Here is a 15,155-nt window from a genome sequence, read left to right as displayed (position 1 = left end):
AAGGGGGTTTCCAGGTGTTCAAAAGGCAGTTGGTTATAGAGCAAGAGAAGCTGAGCAGATTGAGATATAGTTTTATGGGAAAAGGTTTAATAAAACTTTTACTTCATTTATTTTAATCCATGCTCATTCTGGGCTTTGGAGTCAAGGAAGCGGTCCTATCTGTGACTGATGGCTACCTCTATATGCACAATCATAAAGGGAAGACTGTCAATCACTGATAGGACCACCTTCTTTACTTCAAAGCCCAGAATGAACAGGAATTTAAATTAATGAAATACAAGATTTACTGAATCTTTTCTCACAAACCGTATATCACTCTGCTTTGTTCCTCCTGCTCTATAACATGCTGCCTTCAGCTCGGACACCATGTTCAGTGTGACAGATTCCCTTCTGATGGCCTGTCCTCAAGACAGATCCTCAATATCAGATCAGTGGGGATCTAACTCTCAGCTGTTTAAAGAGGCCGTAGCACTCTACAGACTGTTCCTAGGCCTGTGATGTCATGTTCAAGCGAATGGGTCAGAGCAATAGATGGCGCTGTGCTTGGTAGGCTGCGAGGAGGCTGCAACACTCCCTGAAGAGCTGCAGCCTCCTCAAACATCTGATTGGCAGGGGAGCCTCTGTCTATCTGATTTTGATCACCTATCCTGAAGATTTATTGCATCACTTACTGATAGTAGACTGATGTTAGACAGATAAAGGCAGCACGTTAAGGAGACAGATTGACTCTCTTATTAGCTCCAAAATATTGTTCTAATCGAAACTTTTAAAAAGATATATGGAGGAGTGTAGAAAAATCGATCGGCACTCAATATCTTTGTCACGCTGAATGTATTTTAATAATCGATAAAACAATGGCAATAAGATTCAATAAATGGACAAAAAAATCACACTTATATAAAACACGTACTTGTATAAAATCCTGAAAATCAGCTAAAATACATTTTAATACACTTGAATGTACGCATAGTTTGGACTAATAATATAGAATTTGTCCGTCTGTGCAAAAGAACGCTGTGCAAAGTCCCACATGAAAACGATTCAATACTGTCATGGATGATAGGGGATAATCGTATTGAGATGTTCACGATGTTCATCCAATTACATTAATGCGATTTTTTGTAAACTATCCCAATATATTTGTTTTAGGATATATACACAACTCAATCTCATTTTGAACCTTCACAAACTTATGCGGTACTCAATGAGCAAAGGAACACTGTGCAAAGTCCCACATAAAACTATTCAATACTGTCGTGCATGATGAATGGTAATCGTATTGAGATGTTGGCAATATTCATCCGATTAATGGTGATGCGATTTTTTGTAAGTTATCCCAATATATTCGTTTTAGGATCTATACACAATTCAATCCTGTTATTTTAAACCTTCACAAACTTATGCGGTACTCACTGATGGTCGGGTTTCTCTGGGTGTCATTCCGTGCTGTGTGGTGTACCAAGTGTTAAACAGCTAGATCCCGTTGATGTCTCGTGAGATTACCGCTGGTGTGCAGCTCTAATGAAGACTTCACGATCCCATCGTCATCTCGTGGGGTTTGTAGTTTCTGTGCTTCTCCGCTATTGGCTGCGAAGTGAAAGAAGTAGGAATTTGTGTATCGATTTTCTTCTATGTTGTAATGTCTTTATAATTTTCGAAAAGATTATCTCTGCTGGCATGGTATAATTGGTCCTCCGATGAATATTGGAATATTTTAATGGCAACCATTATATGGAGGAGTGTCTAATACATTTTGTAAAAAGTTGTATAAAGTAGTGGCCCCATAACAGAGAGGGGAAAGTGGCAGCAGCAGTGGCAGTAACAGAGACAATAGTGGCCCTATATCAAAGTGGGGAGGGTGGCAGCGGCAGTAACAGTGACAATAGTAGCCCCATCACAGAGTGGGGAGGGTGGCAGCAGAAGCTGTGGCAGTACCAGTGACAGTAGTGGCCCAAAGACAGAGAGAAGTGGGCGGCAGGAGCAGTGGCATACATCACAAGATGGTGGTGGATCCGCAAAAAACGGAAGCCGCCAGTGTGCCTTCCCCAATTCGTGGAACGGAACGGGCGGCCTATTGTAGAAATGCCTATTCTTGTCCGCAAAACGGACAAGAATAGGACATGCTATATTCTTTTGGCGGGGCCATGGAACGGTGCAACAGATGCAGACAGCACACTGAGCGCTGTCCGCATCTTTTGCGGCCCCATTGAAGTGAATGGATCCGCACCCGATCCGCCAAAACTGCGGCTCGGATGCGGACCTGAACTAAGATCGTGTGCATGAGGCCTTAAGGCTTGGAAGTTACAGGGGGGCCCAATCCCAGTCTGCTTGCCTAGAGTCTAATAAGTCCTCATGCACACGGCCATTGTTTTGGTCTGCATCCGAGCCGCCAAAACTGAGCCGGACCCATTCACTTCAATGGGGCCGCAAAAGATGCGGATAGCACTCATGTGCTGTCCGCATCCGTTGCTCCGTTCCGTGGTCGACAAAAAAAATATAACCTGTCCTATTCTTTTCCGCGTTTTGCGGACAAGAATAGGCAGTTATATTAATGGCTGTCCATGCCGTTCCGCAAATTGCGGAACTCACACAGACACCATCCGTGTTTTGCGGATCTGCGGTTTGCGGAATGCAATACACACAACGGTCGTGTACATAAGGCCTAAATGTCCTAAAACGTAGTATAAAGTAGTGGTCCTATGACAGAGTGGGGAGGGTGGCAGCAGTGGCAGTAACACTGACAATAGTGGCCCCATCACAGAGAGGGGAAAGTGGCAGCAGCAATGGCAGTAACAGTGACAATAATGGCCCCATGACAAAGTAGAGAGGGTGGCAGAAGCAGTGGAAGTAACACTGACAATAGTGGCCCCATGACTGAGAGGGGAAAGTGGCAGCAGCAGTGGCAGTAACAGAGACAATAGCGGACCCATGACAGAGTGAGAAGGGTGGCAGCAGCAGCTGTGGCAGTAACAGTGACAATAGTTCTCCCCTTGAGAGAGTGGGGAGGTTTGCAGTAACAGTGACATACAGCACAAGATGGTGGCAGATCATAGTAATAGCAGAACCCAAAAACAGCACTGTGGTAGCAAGGCCCAGTGGCATGCATATCTTTTTTTAAATTTAACATGTGCATATCAGTAGGCCAAGAAGCCCCATTGTAGGAATGGTAGTAGAGGCAGCAGGTGAATGGCATCAGGTGAATGGCATCAGGTGAATGGCATCAGGCGGATGGCATCATCATAATGGTGGCAGCAACATGTCACCAGAAATAATGGCACATTTTGCACAATATTCCAATGTGCCAGCACACTAAAGTATGATCATTAGTGGAAGAATTATCTATTCTGTTGCATCAGGCACCAGTGTCTGGAAATCTGGTTAATCCATGCCTGATTCGTCTTTATTTTGTTTTGCAAAATTTTGGGAGAAGGGGCAAGTTCTCTTAGGCTAACTATGCCCCCCCTCCCCACACACATAAACACTGAACACCCACTCTGATGCCACACTACAGGCCTGGCAGGAAAGCATGTTGCAGCCACAATTCAAGTTTGTGTAACACCCCCAGTGGCATTACCACTCCTGCACCCTTCTTCTGTCTGTATATGAAATAACCATGTCATCTGATGCCTTTTTTCCCAGGTCATCCAAGTTGTGCGCATTTCCTCTTATGCATTTGTTATTGTTCATGTGATAACCGGGTACACCGGCACGTGGCAGCAAACTTGGCAGTGCTAGGTAGCAGAGTCTGGAATCCTTTTTCCAGCTCTCTGACTCCTCTAAGGAGAGGGTACTAGCTAGTTAGAACCAGTTAGTTAGTTCCTATACTCCATGCTGTAGGGAGAAAAGCAGACTGTCATATATCTTCTATATAAAAAGAATCTTCTTATAAAAGAGAGGATAAAAAAAAAAAAATTTGGTATCAAAAAAAATTATATGATCCTTCGGGCGGACATAAACGCCTCTAAGTTCTTTTTATCGAGTATCTTAATTTGATTTGTGCAAGCTGTGAAACAAAGGACAATTGTATATACAAAATATTTATATTGTTTATTATAAAACAAAGAATATAAAATCAATACAATTGCAAAACAAATGATGAAGTTACAAAATAATACCCGAACACGTCACACGGTGTAGCTAACACACCCCTATCTCACCAGCACAATATAACTTAGTGATTTATGACAACCAGTGTCATACCTTTAACAAACAGACTCATATACTAAGAGAAACTTAGGCTCTTCTGTTTATAAAACAGGCTATAGAAATAAAACACGGATTATACAGGAAAGTAAACGTTATCCTTTGACTCTGTTTTCCTATGACCAATCAAAAATGTATGATATTAATATGATAAAATATTCAGCTCGGCAATCAGACTATGAAAAATAACTTTCCAAGGGTTTAGTCCTCTTTTTAAATAATGTCAGATCTTCCATTAACAATATGCATCTTTGCTAAGAGAATAATCAGCAGTATGGGGACTCTTGGCTATATACCGAGAGAAATATCTTATTAATATCACGACTATTAAACACAATATACGTTACCGGGTCAAAGGTAGACAGAGTTCAGATGGGACCAGTTCTCAAGAACTTTCCTAGTAATCCAAAAAAGTAATCCAAGTTTCTTCAGGTAAAGTTTTCTTTCTGAGTTTCCCTTTTTTCTTGATTGAATGGATGGATGGATCCCTTAATGCCCTGCACACGAGTAATTATTCCCCACCTTATCTAAGAATCATCCCCTTCTAGATAAGGAATTTCCAATCAGGTAAGGTTGGTGTATTCGCATGCTAATAACACAATGATGTCATATTAACCCTTGACATGGTATAAAACAAATTATAAAATAATATAACATTGTCCATCTGCCTCCAGATGGCACTGTGGTACTGCAATATTCTGAATAAAATATTAGAAGTTGACACCTCCACATCATTGCATTCAGTTTTTATTCACGATTTGTATAGTGTCCCAACTTTTTTGGAATCCGGTTTGTATATATATATATATATATATATATATATATATATATAAATCGATACATTGTTACATGAATTATTGGTTAAAATATGTTGTAAACTTAATATACCATACAGAAATATATATAATATAATTTTGAATTTATGAATTGAACCTCACAGAGCAGGTGTGCCTCAAGGATATGAATTCTTATCTCGTCATGGCTTATCGTTGAAACAACCTTGTTCCCTTCAGACAGACATGTTTGAGGAAGCTAGTGTACTCTCCATAGATAAACCCATATCTTTAGCAATAACTTTTAAAATATAATGTCCGTTCATATTCACAATTATATTTTATTTATAAACTGAACTTGCCATGAACTAACTTTGGCCTCTCTAGCCACATAACAGAACTTTGGTTCAAGCTGATTTTATTCTCAAAGGCAATGAGCATTCATTTTGGCTATAATATCATTAGATAATATTGTATACTTATGAAAATTCACAACAAGACGCTCATCCCTGGGGGGCGGAGCCAGCGCTTGATCCGGATGGACGTGTGAAGCGCTGCTCTCCCGTCTGCATATCCCTCTCATCACTGATTCTTTAGCCAACTGCCAGCTGAAATGGTGAAGATCGGGGGCCAAAAGCCCACAGACCAGCCTGGAGGCAACCGCTCCCAAAGTCAAGCTGGGGAGATAGAAAAATTTATGAAAAAAGCCGCCGCTGCACAAGTGAGCCGAGAACCCAAGATGGCGCCCGGCACCCCGCGATCCGGACACAAGCAGCTTGCCGCGTGTAGCAGTGAGAAGGTAGGAGACGACCTCACTGAAGCGGACTGCCTGCCGATCTCTAGAGCATTCCTAAAAGAAGCTCTAGCAGAGGCTCTGGGCCCTATCAGTATGGACATTTCCTCAATAAAAGAGGATCTGAGGCACGTAGGAAGGAGAGTGGAGACCTTAGAGGAGGCGCAGGCCACGATCCTCCAGCACCAGAGAGAAGTGTCCTCTAGCATGTCCCTAGCGCAGTGCCATATCAACGCCCTATATACTGCCATGGAGGACCAAGAGAATAGAAGCAGGCGAAATAACCTGCGCTTTAGAGGGATACCTGAGACTATTCCAGCTGTGGACATTCCAGAAACAGTTACTCAGATATGCCTCAAGATTCTAGGCTCTGACTCAGCACACGAGGTCCTGCTTGAACGTGCACACAGAGCCCTCAGGCCCAAACCGCAGGCGAACGAGCCGCCTAGGGATGTCATATGTAAATTTTTATACTTCCCTGTGAAAGAGGCCATTTTGGCAGGGGCCAGGAACTCCAACTCCGTGGAATGGGATAACAACAGCATCGCCATTTACCAAGACCTGTCGCAATCGACCCTCAAGAAGCGTAAAGCTTTGAAACCCCTTACTGACTGGCTAAGGCAACAGAGAATCCTCTATAGATGGACATTTCCCTTCGGATTATCCTTCCTCCATGAGGGCCGCCGCATCCACGTTTCCTCGTTTGCAGACCTAGATAAAACTTATGACCTCCTTCAGCTACCTCCATTGCCTATTGCAAACTGGGACATGGTCCAAAACCTCAACTCTCTCCCTGATTTACCCAGGCCAATCCCTTGGGAGCCCCAACGCACACCAAAGCCTCAAAGAAGCAGCAGAAGAAGGGACTCCTTTTCCACCCCAAAACGCCTTTCCTTGGCGGACTAGTAGCTGACTTCACCTTCTCATCCCCAGTTCTGGGTGAACAAGAACATTGTCTGATGGAAATTACTAAAGTTATGCTTTTGATAAGTATTTAAAATATTGACTATCAGCTATGTGCTGGGGGGGCAGCGGGGCTCGCCTTATACTCGGGCCTTGCTCCTCTCCTAGCATTGGACGTAGAGACAGTAGGGACTTCTCTCTTGAGACTTCCCATCTGTTTTAAAGCCAGACTAGTCATGATCTGTTTAAGTGACCTAACTGTTGTTATGCTGACTTCTCATATTTTCTCTGCCCCACTGCGCTGATGGGGTTGGGTGTAGTACCATTGCCTACTAACATCTTTTTAGGGCAATACGACATGCTCCCCCTGAGGGTTGACGATGGAGGCACTCTACATCCATCACTCTACCCTTAATCGCAGTATGATAAACGTCCATTCGTATGTTATCCCATCTACCATGATGTTCCCCACCCTTTCTTCCATCATTAGGATTATAACAACCACTAAGCTGCAGTACTTTTGCTGTCATAGAGGGTAGTGCTTCTGGGTGTAATACCCTTTACCCCCCTTTACTTCTTATTATCCCGGATAAGCAGGGTTATAACACCATGCCGTGTCTGGATGTTACTCATTCACACTTTGCCTTTATTTACTTTTTCTTTTTTGTTGGTTTCTGTTCTATTTGTTCATGTTCTGACAGGTACTCAAGAGAAATTCCAGCATCCTTCTCAATCCGAAACAGTGATAACCCTTCTGGATCCGCTCGTGGCCGCACTCTCCCCCTCACGATGTGTCTGGTTTGTCAAATTCCTTTCTGCTGCGTCCTTTATAGCCTTTGGGCTTCTCACTTTATCAAAAAATTATGGCAGATTTTAAATTAGCCTCATACAATGTCAAGGGGCTGAGATCCCCTTCTAAGAGATGCCAGATCTTATCTCTCCTGCACAGAGAAAACTGCTCGGTGATCTTTCTTCAGGAGACACACTTCAAACACAATAATTACCCCAATCTCTCCCACTCCAGGTATCCCTGCTGGTATCATTGTGGGGCTGGGGGTGCGGCCTCGAGGGGAGTTAGTATAGGCTTCCGCAGAGGCCTACCCTTCCTAATTGTCGCAGGAGACTTTAATGTTGCTTTCAATCCTTTAATAGACACGTCCTCTAAAAAATCCCCCTTCTCTGCTAAGACCCTCAGACTGCTACACACGAAGTTGCACAACCTGGGAATTATAGACGTGTGGCGGTGTCTCAACCCCGATATAATTGACTATTCTTTTTACTCCTCTGCAAATAACTCCTATAGCAGAATTGACTACATTTTAGTCCCGAAGGAGAAACTGCAATCCTGCTCCTTACCCAAAATAGGAGACATCACTCTATCAGACCACTCCCCAATTTTCTGTACTATATCCCCGGGGAAAAGAAACGCCAGACAACCAAATTGGAGATTCAATGAGTCTTTATTGAATAACGCCAAACATACAGCCCAAATTACCTCTTACTTAGAAGAATATTTCTTAACCAATAATACCCCAGAAATAGCCCCCCAAGTTATCTGGGATGCTCACAAAGCATATATCCGAGGCAGACTGATCAGTCTCTGCTCTTTTCTAAAGAAAGAGTCGGAGAAAAAACTTTCACAAATTCATCAAGTAGAAAAAGCACATAAGCAATCTCTAATGGCACAGAAACTATCAGAACTTTCCTCTCTTAGAACTCAACTGAAGAATCTTCTGAATGAGCGCTCAGCTAAATTCTTTCTGTCCGCTCAACAGAAGATTTATGCCCATGGAAACAAAGCTTCCAAATATGTCATGAGTCGAATCAAACAGAGAAGAAACTCCCGCTATGTTCAGTCCATTAAATCCTCCCAGGGGGTCCAACTATTTAAGGCTGAAGAAATTGCTGAACAATTTAGACTATTCTACCAATCTTTATATAATCTCCGTGCCCCTGATCTTCCTAATCCTTCGCTAGATAGAGAAAGTAATATCAGTTCATTCCTAGAGACTCTTAACCTTCCCACATTAAACTTGGCACAACAAGAATCCCTGACCACACCGTTCACTATCCCGGAACTAACTGCCGCGATTAAATCTACCCCTAGAGGTAAATGCCCTGGCCCGGACGGTCTCCCCATATCTTATTATTCGGCCTTTCAAGATATCCTGCTACCCCACCTGCTCCCTATTTGCAACTTATCACTGTCCAACCACCCACTCTCTTCTGATATGACCAAAGCAGTCATTACAATATTCCCTAAAGAGGGTAAGGACCCCACGCTCTGCCCCAGTTATCGTCCTATTTCTTTACTTAATGTTGACCTTAAACTTCTAGCCAAAATGCTGGCCACTAGGCTACAAAATCTTCTCCCAGAATTAATTAACCCTGATCAGGTCGGTTTTGTCAGAGGAAGGGAGGGTAAGGACAATACCACTAAAATCCTAGATGCCCTGTTTTATGCTAAACATAAATCCTCTCCATTGGTCCTACTTGGCACGGACGCCGAGAAGGCATTTGATAGGGTGGACTGGACCTACAGACGTGGACAAAATTGTTGGTACCCTTTGGTCAATGAAAGAAAAAGTCACAATGGTCACAGAAATAACTTTAATCTGACAAAAGTAATAATAAATTAAAATTCTATAAATGTTAACCAATGAAAGTCAGACATTGTTTTTCAACCATGCTTCAACAGAATTATGTAAAAAAATAAACTCATGAAACAGGCATGGACAAAAATGATGGTACCCCTAACTTAATATTTTGTTGCGCAACCTTTTGAGGCAATCACTGCAATCAAACGCTTCCTGTAACTGTCAATGAGACATCTGCACCTCTCAGCAGGTATTTTGGCCCACTCCTCATGAGCAAACTGCTCCAGTTGTGTCCGGTTTGAAGGGTGCCTTTTCCAGACTGCATGTTTCAGCTCCTTCCAAAGATGCTCAATAGGATTGAGGTCAGGGCTCATAGAAGGCCACTTTAGAATAGTCCAATTTTTTCCTCTTAGCCATTCTTGGGTGTTTTTAGCGGTGTGTTTTGGGTCATTGTCCTGTTGCAAGACCCATGACCTGCGACTGAGACCAAGCTTTCTGACACTGGCTAGTACATTTCTCTCTAGAATTCCTTGATAGTCTTGAGATTTCATTGTACCCTGCACAGATTCAAGACACCCTGTGCCAGACGCAGCAAAGCAGCCCCAGAACATAACAGAGCCTCCTCCATGTTTCACAGTAGGGACAGTGTTCTTTTCTTGATATGCTTCATTTTTTCGTCTGTGAACATACAGCTGATGTGCCTTGGCAAAAACTTCGATTTTTGTCTCATCTGTCCACAGGACATTCTCCCAGAAGCTTTGTGGCTTGTCAACATGTAGTTTGGCATATTCCAGTCTTGCTTTTTTATGATTCGTTTTCAACAATGGTGTCCTCCTTGGTCGTCTCCCATGTAGTCCACTTTGGCTCAAACAACGACGGATGGTGCGATCTGACACTGATGTTCCTTGAGCATGAAGTTCACCTTGAATCTCTTTAGAAGTCTTTCTAGGCTCTTTTGTTACCATTCGGATTATCCGTCTCTTAGATTTGTCATCAATTTTCCTCCTGCGGCCACGTCCAGGGAGGTTGGCTACAGTCCCATGGATCTTAAACTTATGAATAATATGTGCAACTGTACTCACAGGAACATCTAGTTGCTTGGAGATGGTCTTATAGCCTTTACCTTTAACATGCTTGTCTATAATTTTCTTTCTGATCTCTTGAGACAGCTCTTTCCTTTGCTTCCTCTGGTCCATGTCGAGTGTGGTACACACCATATCACCAAACAACACAGTGATTACCTGGAGCCATATATATAGGCCCAATGGCTGATTACAAGGTTGTAGACACCTGTGATGCTAATTAGTGGACACACCTTGAATTAACATGTCCCTTTGGTCACATTATGTTCTGTGTTTTCTAGGGGTACCATCATTTTTGTCCATGCCTGTTTCATGAGTTTATTTTTTTACATAATTCTGTTGAAGCATGGTTGAAAAACAATGTCTGACTTTCATTGGTTAACATTTATAGAATTTTAATTTATTATTACTTTTGTCAGATTAAAGTTATTTCTGTGACCATTGTGACTTTTTCTTTCATTGACCAAAGGGTACCAACAATTTTGTCCACGTCTGTATATTAGATTGGCCCTGGCTAAATTTAAAATCCCAGAGCAGTATATCAACTCTATGTTCTCCATGTACACCTGCTCCTCGGCGTCCGTGTCAGTAAATGGTCTTCTTTCCTCCCTCTTTCCCATTAAAAATGGAACGAGGCAGGGATGCCCCCTCTCCCCACTCATCTTTGTCCTTGTAATGGAATCCCTTCTTCAAGCCCTCAGACAGGACAGTGAAATTAGAGGTCTGAAAGTGGGGAGCCGTGAATTTAAATTGGCGGCCTTTGCCGACGACCTTCTGATTGTCACCACTAACCCACAGAGATCCATGCCCAAGATTCTCTCAACACTCAACCTTTTCGGCTCCCTTTCCAATTTTAAAGTCAACCCCTCTAAATCCCAAGTTTTACATATAGGCCTTTCCCCAGCTAATATCGCCTCCCTCCAAAATAACTCACCTTTCAATTGGCAGACCCAACAATTAACCTACCTAGGGATCAAACTATCCCCCCACCTGCCCGATCTATTTCAATTGAACTACAAACCCCTTCTAGTCTCCATGACAACTCAGATGGACTCCCTAGATTCTCCCTACCTCTCATGGTTCGGAAGGAAGAACATCTTCATGTCGCTGATCATGCCAAAACTTACATATATGATGCAGGTTCTCCCTATTGATATTCCCGGGTCATACTTTGCATCCTTAAACAAACACATTCGTAAGTTCATTTGGCAAGCCAAAAGCCCTCGTATCTCTTTTGACACCTTGACCAAACCTAGGAATAGAGGAGGTATTGGCCTCCCTGACCCAAAATCATATATGCTTGCCATCCAGCTTTCTAGAGCCATTGATTGGATTAGAGAACCCTCCTATAAATCCTGGCTATCATTGGAGACTGCTCTCCTCCCCTTCTCTCCTAGGGCCCTCTTGCTGGCCGACAGGCCACCCCCGACCCTAAGCTCAATACCTAACCCTCTTATACGCAATACCCTAAGGGTCTGGGGGGGTTTCTCGACCAGCTTTGGGGCTCCGACGCCTTTTGCCTCACTTTTGCATATAAAAGATATAGTCGATTTGGCCCCTAAAGATTTGAAAGAAAGCTGTCCGCTACGTATCAGGACATCAGAGATCCCCATTGCCCAGTTTTTAGACCCAGACGGCTGTATACTCCCTGACTCTGAGATATGCACAATTCTGGGGACACAGATTCATAACCCCACCCTGCTACACTTCATTAAAACAGAACTACTTAGTAAAATAAAAAGTCCTCCCCCACCAGAAGATTCAAATTGGTTTGTGGAAATGCTGAATAGTAAGAGTTATCCGCCTAAAGCTATCTCCAAGATATATAAGCACTTGAAGTCCCCTGCCTCCTTTATTAAACCTGCAATAGTGGGCAAGTGGGAAAAAGATCTCCAGAGGTCCCTAACACCTCAAGAAATTCTCCCGCACAAGTTATCTAGATGCATACGCATCCAAGAAAACAGCTATAAGATTCTTATGCAATGGTACAGGACCCCAGACAAAACCTACAGATATAATAAAACAGCCAGTGATCTATGTTGGAGATGTCATAGAGTTAAGGGAACTTTTATACACGTATGGTGGGCATGTGCCTTGATTAACCCATGGTGGCACAACATAACCCAACTATCTAACCAGATTTGTCAGTCATCTCTCACCTGTTCTCCTGAGTTGGTCTTACTGTCACTCGGACTAGAAGGCCTGGGCCCATATAAAAAAGCTCTTTTCACCCTCCTGTTAGCAGCGGCTAGATTGCTGTTACCAACCCTCTGGTTATCATCAGATATCCCCAGTATTGAACATTGGTCCAATAAGGTTGATCAGATATACAGGCTAGAGGAGATTTCACACTGGGAGTCGCATTCTAGACCCTCTTTCATTAAAACATGGTTACCTTGGAAGCAATACAGAAACTTCCCTTAGGTACTGAGCTCAACAGCATCCTTTTATTGCCATGTCTCCCCGTCCCTCTTCGGAGTGAGGCCTATTTACCCATTTTAACTTATCCTCCCCCCCCCCCTCCCAATTATTAGCTCTCACCATGGACGCCCATCGTATGTACCCATGAGACTGGATTTATTTTGACATGTTAATAAGGTTTATATGACTCTTTTATTCTCTTGCCAATGCCTGTCTTGTTGGGCTTAATCGCCCTTGAGTTAACTGTAATTGTGACATTTCGAAATATGTGATTGTCGCTTCTGTTTTTGTCACATGGATTGTTGTATACTTTACTTATTGGAAATGTCTATGCACTGGAAAATTGAAAACAATAAAAATTTTCAATATAAAAAAAAAAAAGACGCTCATCCCTGTGGGACTGAGCTCTCCCTAAAAGCCAAGCTAAGTAAGCTTGAAGCCAGGCATAAGTTCTTAGGATTACAGTAAGAGACAGACTACAAAGAGTAAGACGTTGTGGCATAAAGCAAGCTAAAGGAAAGGATTCCTATTAAATATTGCTGACATAGCAGAGCTGAGATAGTACAGATTCAGCAGAGAGGAATTTGTTGCAGAAGTAGTTGGCTGCCATTTTCATGCTAAAATCTGCTGGGAATGAGTACCAAGTCTGGAAACTGTTTGGATTACCGTTTATTCAAGTCAAGCTTCATACCAAGTTTGGACTCAGTCTCTTTACCATCCCTTGTTCTCCCTTTTTTCTGCTGCGGACAACAACGCCTGGGGTTCCAAGATATCTAGGTAGGAGCAATAACCTTGCAAAAGACTGTTTGGGACTATTATCTGTCTGCCAGAGCATTATACTCTCCAAAATTGAGCAGTTGCAGCAACTCTTAAAGGAGCCACACACCTGTCGACATTCTGTCGCTGTGGCCCATAGCAACGCACACTCAAATTGCATTTTAGCCTACATTGACCCCTCTAGTACAGAATATCAAAAACAATATCTGACAGTGAAGATAACACCCATGTGGACTGCAGTGATCCACCAGCGGCAGCTGCAGCCGCCTGCGTTATGCCTCTTACTATGCCATACTACTTTGGAGCACCTTGGCTCCCCCCGTTATGTAGGAGAACCTCATTCACTCAGATTAAATGTTGGCTACGTTTAAGCTATAGCCAGTATCTCAGGACCAGTGAGTGGAAATCCTGATTGGCTAGTTACAGGGAGCTGCGCTCTGAGAGGTCAAGTCCTGGCCCCAGCCTGAGCAAAAAACAGCTGAACAGATCCTAGACCGACTCAGTACCACCTTTGACACTAGGACTGCCTCTGAACTTAAGATGCATTTCTTTGGGAAACAACTGCAGTCCAAGGAGACTTTAATAGACTTTGCTCTATCTCTGCAAGAAGCTTTGCGGGCAGTTATCCAACTAGATCCCAATGTAGCTGAGGGACAAGATCAGACACTCAGAGAGCAGTTTATTGAAGGTGTCCTTGACGAACCCCTCAAACGTCAGATTTGTAACATACAGATACTGTATACTGTAAGTTCAACACCCGGATACCCCGTTCTTACATTTTAAGGAGCTTGTTATTGGCTTTTCTGGGGGAATGTCCCAATACTGAACCCCCTGAAGACAGGACGGCATGGGCCGTCCTGCAGCCTGCTTCCCACGGCCAGATAGCTGAGTATGGAGCTCAGGCACCTGTCCTAGATGCTGTAGCAGCTCTGACGGCTCAAGCTGAGAATATAGAGAGGATGAGGAAGCAGCTAGAGTGACTGAAACATCAGTCCAAGACTGAGAAAGGGACCACTCCACCCGGAGACCATCTCACGCCCGGTCCATGAGGAGATCAACGCCGGGTCACTGGTAGGTTGTGAAACCCCAGGCATCGTAACACCAAGAAACACAGATGCCTGTATTGTCAAAAGTATGGATACACTGAAGAGAACTGTTGGCAGTTAAACGAATGTCCCCTAAGGCCAAGGACCGCCCCTCAGGAGGAAGAATACTAGGTCCCAAAGATCCAGCCTTTATGCCTAGATATGTGGGAGGCCATCCCGTGATCGAAGTTAGCATCAATGGAGTAATGTTTTCTGCTCTGATTGATACCGGATCTCAGGTGAATACCATCCGTAAATTCGCATTTGAAAGATGCCGGAATGGAGCCCAGCTGAAACAACCCTGAAATCCTGGATCCACATCAGAGCTACTAATGGCAAACAGTACCCATCTTAGGCTATTGGGAGCCCACCTTACAGATCGAAGATGCCAAACCCCTACACCAAGGAGTAGTCGTGAATCAGGTTCTGGATGACGACGACAAGTGACCTGTGGTCCTGGTGATAAATGTAATCGGTGACTGTTACACTGAAGTACAAGAAGCCTTGTAGAAAACCCTACT

This window comes from Bufo gargarizans, chromosome 5, assembly GCF_014858855.1.
Source record: "Bufo gargarizans isolate SCDJY-AF-19 chromosome 5, ASM1485885v1, whole genome shotgun sequence".
Lineage (NCBI taxonomy): Eukaryota > Metazoa > Chordata > Amphibia > Anura > Bufonidae > Bufo > Bufo gargarizans.
This window is presented reverse-complemented; position numbering follows the sequence as displayed.